General features: G+C 47.1%; 1 protein-coding gene across 2 annotated transcripts in view; it reads right to left on the reverse strand.

Annotated features, from left to right (window-relative positions):
- SYTL5 (synaptotagmin like 5) overlaps nt 1–5,651 on the reverse strand; it is a 153,719-nt gene extending 148,068 nt beyond the window's left edge. The window contains exon 1 of one of the 2 annotated variants that reach the window (XM_089774612.1): nt 5,259–5,651. The gene's annotated coding sequence lies outside the window, so the exon portion shown is untranslated. Of the gene's footprint in view, nt 1–4,782; nt 5,224–5,258 lie in introns of those variants that run through there. The other variant, XM_089774611.1, reaches the window with a different exon arrangement.
- Between the last annotated feature and the right edge of the window lie 10,362 nt (nt 5,652–16,013).

The following is a 16,013-nucleotide window of genomic DNA, read 5'->3' on the forward strand; positions in this document are numbered from 1 at the left end:
TGGAGCTGCTCTGCAGATCCGGGGGTGGCCGGTCATGAGTTGCTGCCACCTCCATGGGGTGCCGGGATCTGGACTGTGCCACGCTGCTCCCCACAGTGTGTGTGCAGGCGCGGGGATCCCCTTCCCCAGCACCCTGCTGCGCCTGGCCAGGCTGGAACCAGCCCCGAGCAGCCCAGGGCTCTACCTGCCCCAGCCCCAGAGGTGCAGCCTGCAGGTGAGGGGCGAGTCATGGCAAAGAGCTAGGCCAGGCATGGAAGTGACTCTGTCCTTGCCCCAGCACTGCTCCTGCGGGCTGAGAGTCCCAGTGCTGCTGCCCTAGCAGTGTGCACACTGGGGGCACAGGGTTGTAGAGGTACAAGGGGGGTGAAGGAGGATGAGGGGCATGGTGGGAGGGAGCAGGGATTGCACTGAGGGGGATGGGGCGATGCAGGGGATCATGCTCTGGGGCAGGGGAAATCATGGGGTTGAGGGGAGCAAGGTTGCAACAGAGGGAAGATGTGAGGAGGGGGATACAATTTTACTTTGCAGAAGCTGCACTTTTCTTTACTCCCCATTTCTTTACCTCCCTCCCCAACTAGCTATTTGGCTGCATTCTCAGCCTCTCACCTTTTCTGCATTACTCTCCCCGCCCCAAACTCCCTCTTGTACCCACACCCCACACCCTCTCCGGCCACCAAACTCCCTTCCAGACCCTGCCCTTTTCACCCCATCCTGCACCACACCTCCCACCCAGATCCTGCATTCCTATGCCACTCACTGGCAGCTCTGTCCCACATATTGAACCCCTCATTATTGTCCCCACCCCAGAGCCTAAGGAGATCCACAAAATCCACTAACTCCAGAACCCCAGAAAAGTAAACCTGACTTATGGGAAGCTCTGAACCTCAGTCCTCCCTGTCCCTTCCCTTCACTCGTGGGGCTGGAGTGCCAGAAGAGTGAGCTATCTCAGTTAGGGGCCACATCAGTGAGGGTTGGGGGTTTTGGGAGAAGTTTTATTTTTGCTTCTCACTTGTGTAGTTCCCAATTGATTTTTCTGTGGGTCACTGACCTCACCCCAACCCTAAAAAGGTTCCCCATCCCTGCCATAAATAAAGAAAACATGTCATCATCTACAGTCCACAACTTAAACCCTTCCAAGGCTTTATCCACAATCTACAACCTGTCCTGGAAAATGACCCCTCATTCTCAAAGGCCTTAGAGGAAAGGCCAATCCTCGCCTACAGACAACCCCCTAACCTCAAACCAATTATTTCCAATAACCGTTCAACACACCTCCATCATAATCATCCAGGAACCCACCCCTGCAATCAGCCCCTGTGCCAACTCTGCCCACACAGTTACACTAGTGATTTCATCACTGGACCTAACCATATCAGCCACCAAATCAGAGGCTTGTTTAACTGCACATCTAACAATGTGATCTATGCCATCAAATGCCAGGATTGCCCCATGTATATTGGCCAAACTGGACAATCCCTACAGGAAAGAATTAATTAACACAAATCAGATATCCAAAAAAGCAATGCACAAAAACCTGTTGGAGAACACTTTAATCTACCTAGAATAGTGATAGAAATGTAGCTGTGTTAGTCTGGTGTAGCTGAAACAGAAAACAGGACTATGTCGCACTTTAAAGACTAACAAGATGGTTTATTAGGTGATGAGCTTTCGTGGGCCAGTGGAAGAAAATTGTCACAACCATATACACCGAAGGATACAATTAAAAAAATGAACACATATGTAAAGGACAAATCACATTTCAGAACAGAAGGGGTATGGGGGGGTAAATGTCTGTGAGCTAATAATATTAGAGGTGATAATTGGGGAAGCTATCTTTGTAATGGGTAAGATAATTAGAGTCTTTATTCAAACTTAGATGTAAAGTGTCGAATTTAAGTATGAATGACAGTTCAGAGGATTCTCTTTCAAGTGTAGTCTTAAAAGACCTTTGAAGCAGGATACAGGTATTCAAGTTGTTGAGACAATGTCCTTTCTGGTTGAAATGGCAAGAAACTGTTTTTTCTTTGTGATCCTGTCTAATATCTGTTTTGTGGGCATTGATCCTTTGGCGAAGTGTCTGAGACGTTTGTCCAATGTACATAGCAGACGGACACTTTTGGCACATGATAGCATAAATTATATTTCTGGATGCGCAGGAATGTGTGTTTTTGATCTTATAACTGAATTGGTTAGGTCCAATAATGGTATCAGCAGAGTAAATATGTGGACAAAGCTGGCAACAGGGTTTGTTGCAAGGGAAGATACCAGTGTGGTATGTCCTGTGGTTGTTGGTAAGAATCATCTTGAGGTTAGGTGGTTGCCTATAGGAGACTATGGGTTTGTCTCCCAGAGTATCTTGGGGTTTAGTATCCTGTTCCAGTATAGGCTGTAGTTTATTGATAATGTGTTGGACAGGTTTAAATTGGGGGCTGTAGGTGATGACAAGTGGTGTTCTATTGTTGGTTTTCTTAGGTCTGTCTTGAAGTAGATGGTTTCTAGGTATTCGTCTGGCTCTTTCAATTTGCTTTTTTATTTCTCTGGGTGGGTAGTTGAGGTTTATAAATGCTTGGTAGAGACCCTGAATTTTCTGGTCTCTATCAGTGGGATTAGAGCAGACGCAGTTGTATCGAAGGGCTTGGCTATAGATGATGGATCGTATGGTGTGTTCTGGATGGGAGCTGGAAGCATGTAGGTAACTGTATGAGTCAGTGGGTTTTCTGTAGAGACTGGTGTCTAATTTTCCATTGCTATTTGTACTGTGGTGTTCAGGAAATGGATCTCTCGTGTAGAATGGTCCAGCCTGAAATTGATGGTGGGGTGTAGGTTGTTAAAATCTCTGTGGAATGTCTCCAGTGTTTCTTGGCCATGTATCCAGATCATAAAGATGTCATTGATGTAGCGTAAGTAGAGAAGGGTAAAAGGGGACAGGAGTTGAGGAAACGTTCTAGGTCAGCCATAAAGATATTAGCATACTGTGGGGCCATGCATGTACCCATGGCTGTGCCACTGATCTGGAGGTATAAGTTGTTCTCAAACTGGAAATAATTGTGGGTGAGAACAAAGTTACATAGGTCTGCTATCAGGTTGGCAGTGGTGTCCTCTGGGATAGTGTTTCTAATTGCTTGTAATCCGTCTTCATGTGGGATGTTGGTGTATAGAGCTTCTACATCCATGGTGGCAAGGATGGTCTTATCGGGGAAGTTATCGATGTTTTGTAGTTTCCTTAAGAAGTCAGTAGTATCTCAGAGATAGCTGGGGGTGTTGATTGCATAGGGTTTGAGAAGAGAGTCTACATAGCTGGACGTTCCATCATCTCTGGTATCAGCATGCTCACTACTGGTTTATCCAGCTATGTAAACTCTCTTCTCAAACCCTACGCAACCAACACCCCCAGCTATCCCCCTTATTTATTTTTGGATCTGGACTTCTAACACTCCTGTCATCTGACAAAGTAGGTTGTGTCCATGAAAGCTCATGATACCCTCTACATGTTTTGTTAGGCTTTAAGGAGTTACTAGTCTATTTGTTGTTTTTTAAGTTTTTCCTGTTACAGACTAATTCGGCTACCCCCTGAAGCTTTTGAACAAAGTTTTAGTGTGGCAAATGCACGTATGCATGCTGATTTGCCAGCATCAGAGACACTAATGGGGGTAGAAATATGCTCTACATGCTCTTCATTCATACATGCTCTTCATTCATACATGCTGACTTTTAATGACAGCTGTGTCAACACAGCCTTGTCGCTAAACGCTGCATAGTGCAGGCATACCCAAATTACTGTAATTTGTTTTTGAAGGAATGAGGGAGGGGCAATCTTGCAGCACCATTCCCTCAAGTCTTTCTCAGAGTTACTGCTTCCTAGGATCCTATTAGCATGGTTTGCATTCTTTGTTCCAATATATAGGACTTAACATTTGGCTGTACTGAAATGTGTATTGGTTACATCCTCCCAGTTCCCCAAGCAAGCCAGACCCTACCCTGTTCATTATTTACCAGTCATCCAATCTGTGTGTCATCGACAAACTTCAGCAATAACAATTTTATTGTTTTGCTTCCAAGTCATTGATAAAAATGTTTAAAAGCACAGGACCAAGCACAAATCCCTGTGGGAACCCATTGTAAACACACCCACAACGATAAACAATAGCAATTAGTTCTCTCTCTTACAATGTCTCGCACAATAGGAGAGAAGAGAAAGATATTAGGATGGTACAGGCTACTCCCACCAATTTATAGAGCAGTTTTACATGGGGGAGAGGTTACCCCACTGGTCTGTATTACTATAAATTCTTAGATTTCCTGCCAAAGGGAAAATAATATGATCCACAATAAATTCTTTAGCTTTTTTATCAGCTGAAAGGGGAATGGGTGTGTTAAATTCTCTGCAGTCATGACCCTCGCTTGTAGTGTTCCAGAGACGTGGGTCTCCAATTTACTAAGGACTGATTGCAGCGTCAGTCTCAGGACAAGGGGGAGACACACCTCGCTAATTTACTAGACCACCGGAACTCAGCGATCAATTGCAAGGCCAGGCTCTCATCCACACGTGCCAACATCACCCAGATTAGCACGCAGGAAGCAGGGAGAGAGGAAGATTGAGCAGCCCTTGGTCTCGGCTACTCTTGCCTCTTTAAAGTCGCGCGAGCGAGGACCGGGCTTTGCCAGCGGTGCTGCCTGCCCCCCGTTTAGATATGTGATTTCTACCTCCGTGCTCCTTCCCCCGGGCGCCCAGAAAGCGACGATCGCACCCACCCCGCAACTCCCGTTAAGAAATGGGCTTACCTGGAACAGGCTTGTTCCGGCAGCATCCTCCTTGGACTGGCTGCCGAGGCAGCCCGGGGCAACTCTGCGTAATTCAGCCGAGCTGGGCGGCGGAGCGCTCAGCCCTACCTCGCTCCCCACACCGGAGCGGGGCCGGGAGGGCGGCAGCGAGCCCGGGCGCTCCTCACGCGGCCGGGGCAACACGGGAGCAGCCCGGCTCTGAGGCGGTGGGGTAACGGGGGAAAGGAAGAGCAAGGGACTGGGGCTGGCTCGGTGCAGAGCCCCGGCAGTGGGAGTCTCTCCCAGGGCGGCCCGCGGTGGATACGCACAGGCACCTGCTCCCGCGAGCTCCCTCTGCAGGCCGGAGCCCGGGGAGCGGGCGGGGAGGAGTGGCCGGGGTCCAGCCCCCTTTCCCCGCGCGCGGTTCGCGCAGCGCGCAAGGAGCCGCTGCCCGCGGTCCCCAACTTGCTCCCAGGGAAAGTCTCTGTCCCACCTACCTGCCTCCCTTCCCGCCGCCGCTCTGCACCTGCGGGAGCGTCCCCGGCCGAGCGCAGCTGGGGCCTGGGCTGGTCTCCAGCCCTCACCGGCAACGCAGTGGCCGCCGCTGCCCGCGGGAGCCCGGCGCGTCTCTCTCTTGCCTCAGCCTCGGAGCCGCGGCAGCTGCCAGCCCCGAGCGCCTCCCCGCTGCCAGGGCAGCCGGCGGGGCCGCGCAGGGTGTCAGGCGGGGCGGGCGGCAGAGCATCCCTGAGCGCGGCTGCTGCTGCCGCCGGGCAAGGGCTGGCTGAGGCGCGGGAGGAGGCGGCCAGCGCGGAGTTCGCTCTCTCCCCGGGCGCGGTGCAAGGTGCCCGCTGCCCCCGTGGGACAGGCCGCTCCCAGCCAATAGCCGGACTGGAGGGAGGCTGGTCGGCGATTGGTAACAACGCAGCTAAACAAAAGAGGAATCCGCTTTCCGGGGGCCGCCTGCAGGGCTGGCAGGTTGGCAGAAAGGTTGGTGGTGCCCAGTATGCACCTCTCCATCCCCACCTGCCTACGGCTCTGGGAGGGAGTTTGGGTGCAGGCTGTGCTGGGGCAGGAGATTGGGGAGCAAGCTTTGGGAGGAAGTTGGGGTGCAGGAGGGGGGTATACGGGGCTCTGGGGACAGGAGGTGTACAGGCTCTGGGAAGGAGTTTGGGTGTAGGAGTGGGTGAGGGATACAGGCTCTGGGATGGAGTCTGGGCACTGGCAGGAGTTGGGGTCCTGGGTGCAGGCTCTGGAAGGAAATTTGGGAGCTGGAGGAGAGTGTGGGGGAGAGGATGCAGGCTCTGGAAGCAGTAAGATGCACAAGGGGGTGGGGGTGCCACACTTACCTAAGGCATCCTCCTGTGGCAATGGCTCCTAAGGGCCGTGTCTCTGGGCACTGCTGCCCACCTGCTGCCTCCACATGCTCTCTCTGTCAGCTGTGCGTGCCACCCCCAGGCAACTAAAAATGTTCCTGGGACCCCCACTGCCATCAGCAGCAGCACAGCAGGGCTAGATCGGCTTCCTCCTGCTTGCTATGCTTGGTTGCCAACACATCTATGTGGCCTAAGGAGGGGGTGCTCTCTGTGCACTTCTCCAGCTGCAAAAGCAGCACACAGCAAGGAGACACCACACCCCCCAGGCCACAGGGGCTACATGTGCCAGCAGCCACAGGGAGTAAGCTGCAAGAAGCCACTCTATCCCCCTCCCCATACACACACCCCAAGCTGTTGGTGGTGTTGCCAGGGACCTCCAGGGTTTTTGAAGTCACCCAGGGGCAGTGGGTGAAGAACACACAAGTGGCAGGCATCCAGCTTTGGTGGAGTCTAACCCATGGCCAGCAATATTACTGGTGCTGGGGAATCATGGGTCTGTATAACTCAAGGCCTATGGCAGCTTGCTCTTGTAAATAATGCACAGTATGCAATTTGGGCAGAGTGGGGAGCTCCAGCCACCCCGAATTTCATATAGGAGCTTTCCTGGCTGTATGGATCCTAGCCTCAGGCAGAGCTCACTTAACTGCCCTGCAGCCTCTGTACATCCTAAACTCAAAATTCCAGTCATCTGAAGTGGGCTGTGCCCACGAAAGCTCATACCACCAGCTACATGTTTTGTTAGTCTATAAAGTGCTACCAGATCATTTGTTGTTTTTTAAGTTTATGTGGAATGTGAGTTCATCAGAGGAGAAGTGCTGCTCCCGGCTCCTGCCCTGGGTCAGAGGGTCAGTGTTTTGTTTACAGACAGAAGCAAGATGAAAAAAAAAGGGGCTGGTAATTAAAGTAAGTCTCAGCAGGGTAGCCCTGTTAGCCTTTAACTGAAAAAAAAAAAAGTTAAATAATGAATGGTCCTGCAGCACCTTAAAATAAAATAAATTAAATTAAGGATCTGGATTTCTTAGCCTATAAAACAGGAATCCCCGGGAGGTGGCAGGAGGAGGGGTTACATCCAGAAAAGGGAGTCATTAGGTGAAGATGGGTGGAAAGAAGGGGCTAAACCCAGGAAAGAGCTAGTAGACAAGTATAGGCAAGGTATAAACAAGGTATAGTAGACAGGTATAGACAAGTTCCCATTCTACCTGTGGGACCAATCACTGAGGCACACACAGACTAAAGGCCAGATTTTCAAAGATATTTAGGCACCTAGTGGGATTTTTAAAAGCACCTACAGGACTACGTTCCTTGTAAATCCTGGCAGCAGCTAGCTGCACCTTAGGGTGCCTAAAACATTTGAAACTCTGTCCCTAAAGCCATACAGGAAGTCCATGACAAGAGGAAAATATAGGTCTCTGAGAGCTAGCTCTCTGTCCAGTGGACCAGCTTCTCTCTACTACATGCTGCCAAAAGAGAGAGAGAGAACTCTAATTATAGATGGGAGAAACTCCAAGAATGGCAGTTCTCTAAGACTCCAGCAAATGGTCTCAGCTCAATTAGAAATGATGACACTTAAAAAGCAGCACAGAGGAGAGAAACGATAAAGAAAGAGAGAAAATGCGAGTCAAATGAGAAATTATTTAACCCCTAAAGGGTAGCAGATTTAGCTCCAGGCAGGCCCATAGAGTAATGGCTGCTGTGAAATTTTATGTTTAACTGAAAACTATTTTGTATAATTTTTTGTTCTGAGTCTGAGGAAAGGAAGAATTGAGAAAGCGTCATATGAGTATTAAATATATTTATGTCTTAAATTCTTATGCTCTCAGCAATATTCAGGCCAATTCCAGAACAAAGAACAGAAACTGCATCCATAGCATCTATAAAGTTGATGATTATTGTCACGATTTGTATTATTCATGAGATTGTATTATTGTATCTCTAGCATCTGTTTGCCAGAAGCTGTAAATGTGTGACAGGCTAGATTACTTAATGATTACCTGTTCCGTTCAGTCTCTCTGAAGCAGCTGGCATTGACCACTGTCGGCAGATAGGATACTGGGCTAGATGTATCACTGGTCTGACCCAATATAACCATTCTTATGTTCTTATTCACTGACACCAATTGCATGCTCAGCACTGTTCTCAGAAAAAACTACAGTCCCTGAGGCAATGCGGACAAAATGTGTGGCCCTGGATAAGATGGCTCAGGTATCTGAGTAAGGACTGGAAGATTTGATGCTCCAATTTTTTTTCAAAAGAAAGAGCTCCTCAAAGCTCCTATGCCTGCTTAATTTCTTTTCCTACCTGAATTGACCATGATATACCTCATAAGTCTTTTTTTCCTCAACTTTAAAATGTGGAATTTTCTTCTTGCTTCATTTTAAATATTCTCTTGAGAGAATTGAAACTGGACCCTGTAATATTTTTCTTAAGAGCCTTCTGGAAAGTAACTATCTTTAAACAGAAGTGAAACTGCAGTATTGTCAACTCTGATGATTTTGCCATAAGTCTTGTGCTAATGAGTGTGTTCCTTAAAGCCCCAGCTCCTGGAGTCAAGAGGATATGTGATTATTTTAGCCTTCATTCTTAAAGAAAAAGTATGTTTTTAACTCTTGTGGCTGTGGAGAAAGCTTCAAGATGTAATGCCAGCACACCTGAAACGCTCAAAATGCAGAAAGCAAATTAAAAAACAAATCTATTACTTTTACATATTCACAATATTTTTAAACCATTCTCATAATTTTTTATGAGCCTGACTCATGGTGTGTAATCGGAATGTTAGAGTTCAATCAATTAATGGTTTAACCAATAAGCTGATGCTTATCAGTTAATGTTATTTGTTAAACTCTGCTGCCCTGTCACTAGGAGCAGAGATGGCAGCCCCTTCTGGCCCAGCTTTATACTGCAGAGTCTATAGCGTGTGTAAACACTAAGATTTTTAGCAGATACATGGTTACCTTTTTACATCTCTAGTGCTTAAACATTTGCGTTGGCACTACTGTGAAAGTGATTCAAACATGTCAGTTTCACTCCTGTTAAGTCACTTTATAGTCTATTATTTTACAATATGGAAACACCTCTATATCCTCAGGCAGATGCATTATAAACACATGGCCTTGCCCTAGTAGGATGTTTCCAAACAAATGATCTATTGTAAATTTGGTGAACTGCAAAAAGAACGTAGACTAGATGATAGAAAGTAATCTAAATTTTTCAACAATTATTTCAAATGTAAGAGTAAGAATATATTTTAAAAATATATTTTAAAATTGAAAAGCTAATCAATGTCCCTTAAGTAGCGTGCCACAAGTTGTCAGAATATATTAGTATTAGAGGTCATTATCTGAGATTCTTTTGAGAGAGAGAGAGAGAGAGAACATTTCTAAGTTACTCTCTGCAAAAAGCTTGAGTTTTAAGCTGCCTAGGTAGCCTCTGGAATCACAGTTAAAGTTGCTCCTCTCTACCAAAATCTGAATGTCACCCATGATAATTCCCTCATTTAAAATGCCTCTTATTTTTCTTGTGTGTTTTTACCCAGCCATCCTTTTCCTTGATTCATTTATTATACATGACTGATATGAGAAATGTCAGCTTATGAGTTGAATCATGAGAACTAGAAGTGAGCCCAGTCCATAAAGTTCAGCTCCAAATTTCCCCAGAGATGAGATCTCTGGAATAGAGATGTTAAAATGTGTTTAAGATACCACGTAACCGCTAAAAGTGATTACATATGGGGTAGCAGTCAGTTCCCTGAGAGCCGGCGCATGCAGGGAGCTGGCTTTCCCAGCTTCCTGTGCATACCAACTCCCACCTATCCCCACCCTGTTGTACAGAGCCAGCAGTGTGGGGCAGCAGGCGACTCATCAGGAGCTGGTGCACATGGGAAGCCAACTTTTAAGCCCGCTTTCTGTGTAATCAGAGCCTGCATGTAACTATGAACATTAATTGATGAGCCCAGACTCATCGGTTAACTGTGTACTCAGTTATACTTTCACATGCCTACTCTGGGAGCAGAATTTTCATTTACATTACTGATAGTGAAGGAGGCAAGGGCACTGGAACCTGATAGATGTCTATAAAATCTTGACTGGTGTGGAGAAAGTGAATAAAGAAGTGTTATTTACTCATTCAGATAAAACAAGAACAAGGGGGACACTTAATGAAATTAATAGGCAATAGACTTAAAACAAACAAAAGGAAGTACTTCACACAATGCACATTCAACCTCTGGAACTCATTGCTAGGAAATGTGAAGCCCAAAAATATAACTGGATTCAGAAGAGAATTAAGGGCATGTCTACCAAGTTTTGACAGCAAAAAAGCCTTTTGGTGACAAAACTCGGATTGCATTCACACTGCAATGCAACAAAGGCTGCAAAAATGCCCAGTTTGGATGACAGAAAATTTCCACGTCCACCAGGGACTTTTTTCTTTTCCTCTCTCTTTACTGTCAACAATCAGACATAGGAGGCTTTTTTCACCTTTATTGATTGAACTCTAGGATGTTCCCCAAAATGCCTAAATAGTCGTTCTGAGTAGCACTTTGAACTCCACTGCCCTGCAGCCAAGTAAACAGTAATCTGCCCTCCCTCTCTTGCCAGCCCCAGGAAATTTAAATTCCATTTCCTGCTGGCTGGCTCAGCCTGGAGTGTTCTCAAAGCATCTTCCCAGCTGACCAGGGCTCGCTCTCACACTAAATGCTCTCTTGCTTGGACCACTGCAGAGCTTTTGAATTTTATCAGTGTGGGGAGGTAGGGCACGGAAAGGTTGGAGGGTAGCAGTGTTTTTCTGAGCTGTGCATAGCCCTGCTAGACATTATGTTCAAGCAGGGTGTTAATGCACACTTAGATCTCAAATTAATCCTGCAGAGAGGCTCTGGAAACTTTGCCTGAGGTATTTGTTGATTTTTCTGTTACAGGTTCCATGGCAGTGCAGCCATGTTTCCTGCCCCACCCCCATGATAGACAGTGTTGCAGGAACCAAAGTGACACATAATTGGTCTGCATAATGAGTAAAGCAACACCTGCTAGCATCCAGAAGTAGAGCCCTGGTTTCCCTGCTTACCCTCATCAGTGAGCTATTAGCAAGAGTGAGATCTGCCTGTGGAGAAGTGTGGCACATTAGAATGATTTCTGTGCAAACCTGCAGCACAAGCCACAACTATTTTCTTACGTCCTGTGATGAATGGGAGGCGTACTACCCTGTCATAAATAGGAGCTGCTAAGGAAAATCTGATTTACCTGGAGAGTGAGGAAAGGGTTAAGCAACTGACAATGCCCCTGATAAAGGGGGCTTTGGGCAGTCAGCCAATAAAAATGCAGTTAGGAATTTCAAACAGAGAGAGGGTTTTTTCTCTCTCTTCTTTGTTTGAGACAGAGCAGTTTTTTCTGGGTATGGACAGAGACAGGCTTTCCCAGGAATGGACTTCTTGAAATGTGTAAGTAGGGAAAAGTTTAGATAGTCTGTCAGTTTTATTGTAATGTTTTCCTCATTTGGGGGGTTTAGAAATCGTGTGAGCTAGCTAATAGTTTTTCTCTTTTGTAACTAAGGATTATAACCCAGGGATTTCCTGAGTCTATTTCACTCCATAGCTATTAAACACCCAGTCATTTACCATGCTTGCAACAGTAGTTTTGTTTTGATTGCTGTGTCTTTAAGCCTACCTGCCTAAATCGTCTAAGAGGAGCAGAGCCCATTGTTCTCTGCGGATTCCCTCTGTTTGTTTTCTCAACTCCAAGCAAAACAGAGGTTGGTCCAAGCAAAACAGAGGACAGGCGGGAGAGCTTTGCCTTAGGGAGGGGATTCCCAAGTGATCTCTTCCCTGGAAAAGGGTTTATTTTATATTTTCTTTTACTCACTTGGGGGGGGGGGTGGCAGCAAGCATATCAGTCTTTATCTTTTTTGGATCTCAGAGAGACTGAGACTGGACAAGTTTGTCTGGGAATCACAGCGACAGGTTTTACAGAGTTTATTCTACTAGCTGGCTCCCCATCTCTGCACTCGCTGTGTCAGGTTGGGAAATTGAGCCATGATATACCCTTCTCTGAACATTTCAGCCATTCTGTTAACTAAATAACCTAAATGAGTTAAAACTGTAAATAGTGGGTCCTAGAGAGTCTTCAGGAATGCTAGGTAAGTAGGAAATGTTGGCAGGAAGCCAGAAGAGCCAATGAAAACAGAGTGTGGGCTTTTGAATTGGAAGCAGTTATCCTCCTGTGGGAGTCCATGTGACCAGTGCTAGGAAACATGAATTAAGCCAAGGTATCAGGCATGGAATATTCAGCGACATCCATGCCTAGGGAAGAACTAAACCTTGGCACAACAAATATGTGAGTAGAATAGGCGATGTTTAATCAGATGTGTGCATGTGCCCAAGGGGATTGTGTGATTGCAAGGTCAGCTATTAAGAAATTACAGATTGGGTTTTTTTAAACTCTCTCCAGAGGAGGATTAAAGAAGTTGAAGGTACCCCATAAGAAGATTCTCAAATGTCTTCCTGGGCTCTCAAAGGAGTTCTTGTATTGGGTGGTGGCAGAGGTACCATTCAAGGTCAGGAAACCTGTGATCTTGGGCAGTCTTCAACTAGAAATCTTTAGTGGTAAGGTATTTTAAAGTCTCTTTCAAGCCCTTACCTTCTGCATTTGAAGTGCCAGAGTGAGGAACAGTTCTGAGATGCCCCTATGCACACTCTCAACCCCCATTCTTTCCCCCAAACTCACTGTTTTCAGTACCTGCAGAAACGTGTATCTTGATCTTGCAAGGGCCAGCAGGGAAAGTGGCTGTGTAGCAGGGCATGCCTCACTACAACAGGCACCTCCTGGGAATTAGTGTTTCAGTGCCAGAGCTCCCCCTTTTGGCTGCTGTCTCACCTACTGTTACCTATTCTTCTCCACCACCTAGGCTGTGTCTACACTGGTACAATCTTGCGCCAAAGTGGCCGCTCTTGCGCAAAAACTTGCTGCCTGTCTACGCTGACCGTGTGTTCTTGCGCAAGTAAACTGACGTTCTACTGTATAAAATCAGGGCTTCTTGTGCAAGAACTATGATGCTCCCGCTCAGGAATAAGCCCTCTTGCACAACTCTTCTTGCGCAAGAGGCCAGTGTAGACAGGCAACATGAATTTCATGTGCAAGAAAGCCCTATGGTTAAAATTGCCATCAGAGCTTTCTTGCGTAAGAGACCATCTACACTGGCATGGATGCTGTTGTGCAAAAGCACATGGCAGTGTAGACATTCTCTTCTGGAAGAGTTTTTGTACAAGAACTCTTCCACAAAAGAGTTCTTGCGCAAGAAGCTGTCAGTGTAGACATAGCCCCTGTGTTAGGACCCACATCCTTCCCAGACCGTGGCATCCTCCCCTTTGGGTACTGCCTTGCTGCAGTGCACCCACCCTTCGGTTCCTTCCACATCCCCCTGTGCCCACCTTGCCTCAGTGGCCCACTGCCAGTCTTCATCTAGCCCCTGTCACAGGGGCAAACTGCAGTCTGAAATGGCCACTCATCGTTGGCAAGAGGGTATGGACCTGCTGCTTTTGCCTACCCTGGCTGCCTCTCTTCAGCCCTAGTAGCCCCAGGCCTTGCTTCAGGCCCTGCAACCTGGGAGCCTCCCCAGTCCTATTCTAAGTCACAGTTCCTTAGCAACTAGGGTCCTCCTACTTCATCACTAAAGCAAGTCTCTCCACCCCTCCAGGAGCCTTTATTTATACTGCCCTCTGCTGGGCCCTAATTGGTTAATTCCTGCCACAGCTGCTGAATCCACAGCTCCACCCCTCTCCCAGGGCTGGGTTTGAACCCTTAAAGGGCCAGGGCAGGACCAATGCCCCATCACAGAATGCATATGTTGAAAAAGGTGCTTAGGAGTAAAATGTTTTAATTTTGAGCAGGAATTTAACAATCCCTTTATTATATTCCATGTTGCAAATGAGACCTTGAGAGCTAAGAAGACTGCTGACAGGTAACAGACTGTGTCAACTAAGAAGGAGACCTAATAGGCTGAATCTTGTCAGGGAAGTTCTGAACCATTACTCCGTTGAGGCACAAAAAAGGGAGGAGTGATGCATGAGTGAAAGGTGTGAAATAGGAAAGATGCCACTGAGCACATGATCAAAGTTATGGAGGAGCAAACCCAGATGCTCAAGTGTTTACTCAAGCTGACAGGTTAGCAGACCTAGCCTCAACCTCCCCTGTGACACATACAAAATTCTCTGTCCTGCAGCCCATGCTTGACACCCAAACATTCCTTTTCACCAGGGGTGGCCCGTAAGCCTAGGCGTGCTAGGCAGCTGCCTAGGGCGCCGCTGGCCTGGGCGCCTGATGATGATGTCACGGGGCGCTGGGGCATCCCGTGATGATATCATGGCCATTGACGGCTGTGCAGGCAGGGGTGCCAATTGCGCCGCCTCGCCTAGGGTGCCAGCTGTTGCAGCCAGCCTCGGGCTGCTCCTGCTTTTCATTATTTCACATTCCTCAGTTTCCACCACATGCCACTCCCTATCACAACTGTGACTATGATAGCTGGACCTACACACAGTTGTGAGGCTTTACCCTAACCCAACTCCTCCCTTACTAGCAAACATTGATCCTTAGATCCTTAGTCTGACCATGATTTCATCAATAAAGGCAAACATTTAGGCTGCGTCTACACTGGCAAGTTTTTCGGAAAAACTTGCTAGCTGTCCACGCTGGCCGCTTTGAATTTGCGCAAGAACACTGATGATCTAATGTAAGATTGTCAGTGTTCTTCCGCAAATACAATGACTCTCCCGTTTGGGGGAAAAAGCCCTCTTGCGCAAAGCATTTGCACAAGAGGGCCAGTGTAGACAACTGAGAACCGTTTTGCACAAAAAAGCCCCGGTGGCGAAAATGGCGATGGGGGCTTTCTTGCACAAAACTGCATCTAGATTTTTTGTGGAAAAGCATCCGTGCCAATCTAGACGCTCTTTTCCACAAATGCTTTTAATGGAAAAACATTTCCATTAAAAGCATTGCGGAAAATCATGCCAGTCTAGATGTAGCCTTAATGATATGACAACTTTATTTTCTCTTTCACAACCCATACCAGTCCTTCAGGCTCCAGGTACAAGCTGCTAAAGCCCTTTCTTTCACAGAAATGTGTTATTTGGAATGAGGAATTGGATGCAGCAGGAAGCAACCCCAAAGAGAGAGACTTCAGTGCACCTCATTGTCAAAGTAGTTCTGCAAAGCCTCCCTGATGTTAATGACAGCCCTATGGGTCCTCTCACAGCCCTAGTGTCCAGCTGCTCGATCTCTGCACCCAAGCGCTGTGCTCCACCCATGAGCAAACATTTCACCCTTATTTATCACACAGATTATGCTAAGAACAGCAAGCAACTATAACCATAGGGCTATGCTCCTCCATAAAGTCTAGCCTGCACAGATACATCCCTATCTGCCAAAGGCACATTCCACTATTATGCAGCATCAGCTCAGCCTCTTACACTGCTCTCTTAGGGTGTGTCTAGACTACAGGGTTTTGTCGACAAAAGTGGACTTTTGTCGACAAAACTATACCTGCGTCTACACTGCCGCTGAGTTCTGTTGACGTAACATTGACAGGACTCAGCAGTTTTGTCGACGGCTGTAAACCTCAGTCTGCGAAGAATAACGCCTTTTGTCAACAGAACTCTGTCGACAGAAGATGTTATTGCATCTACACTGTCCTTTGCATCTACACTGTCATGTCGACAAAGCGGCTTGTAATCTGGTTGTAATCTAGATGCTCTTTGTCGACAGAAGCTTTGTCGACAGAATCTGTCAACAAAAGCCTGTAGTCTAAATGTACCCTTAGGTGTGGACCACCACACTCACTCCAGGCTGTCTTCACCACTACCAGGCTTTATTATACTATACTAGCAGGCCATTGCAT

This window comes from Pelodiscus sinensis, chromosome 1, assembly GCF_052426305.1.
Source record: "Pelodiscus sinensis isolate ZL-2025 chromosome 1, ASM5242630v1, whole genome shotgun sequence".
NCBI classification, from domain to species: Eukaryota; Metazoa; Chordata; order Testudines; family Trionychidae; genus Pelodiscus; species Pelodiscus sinensis.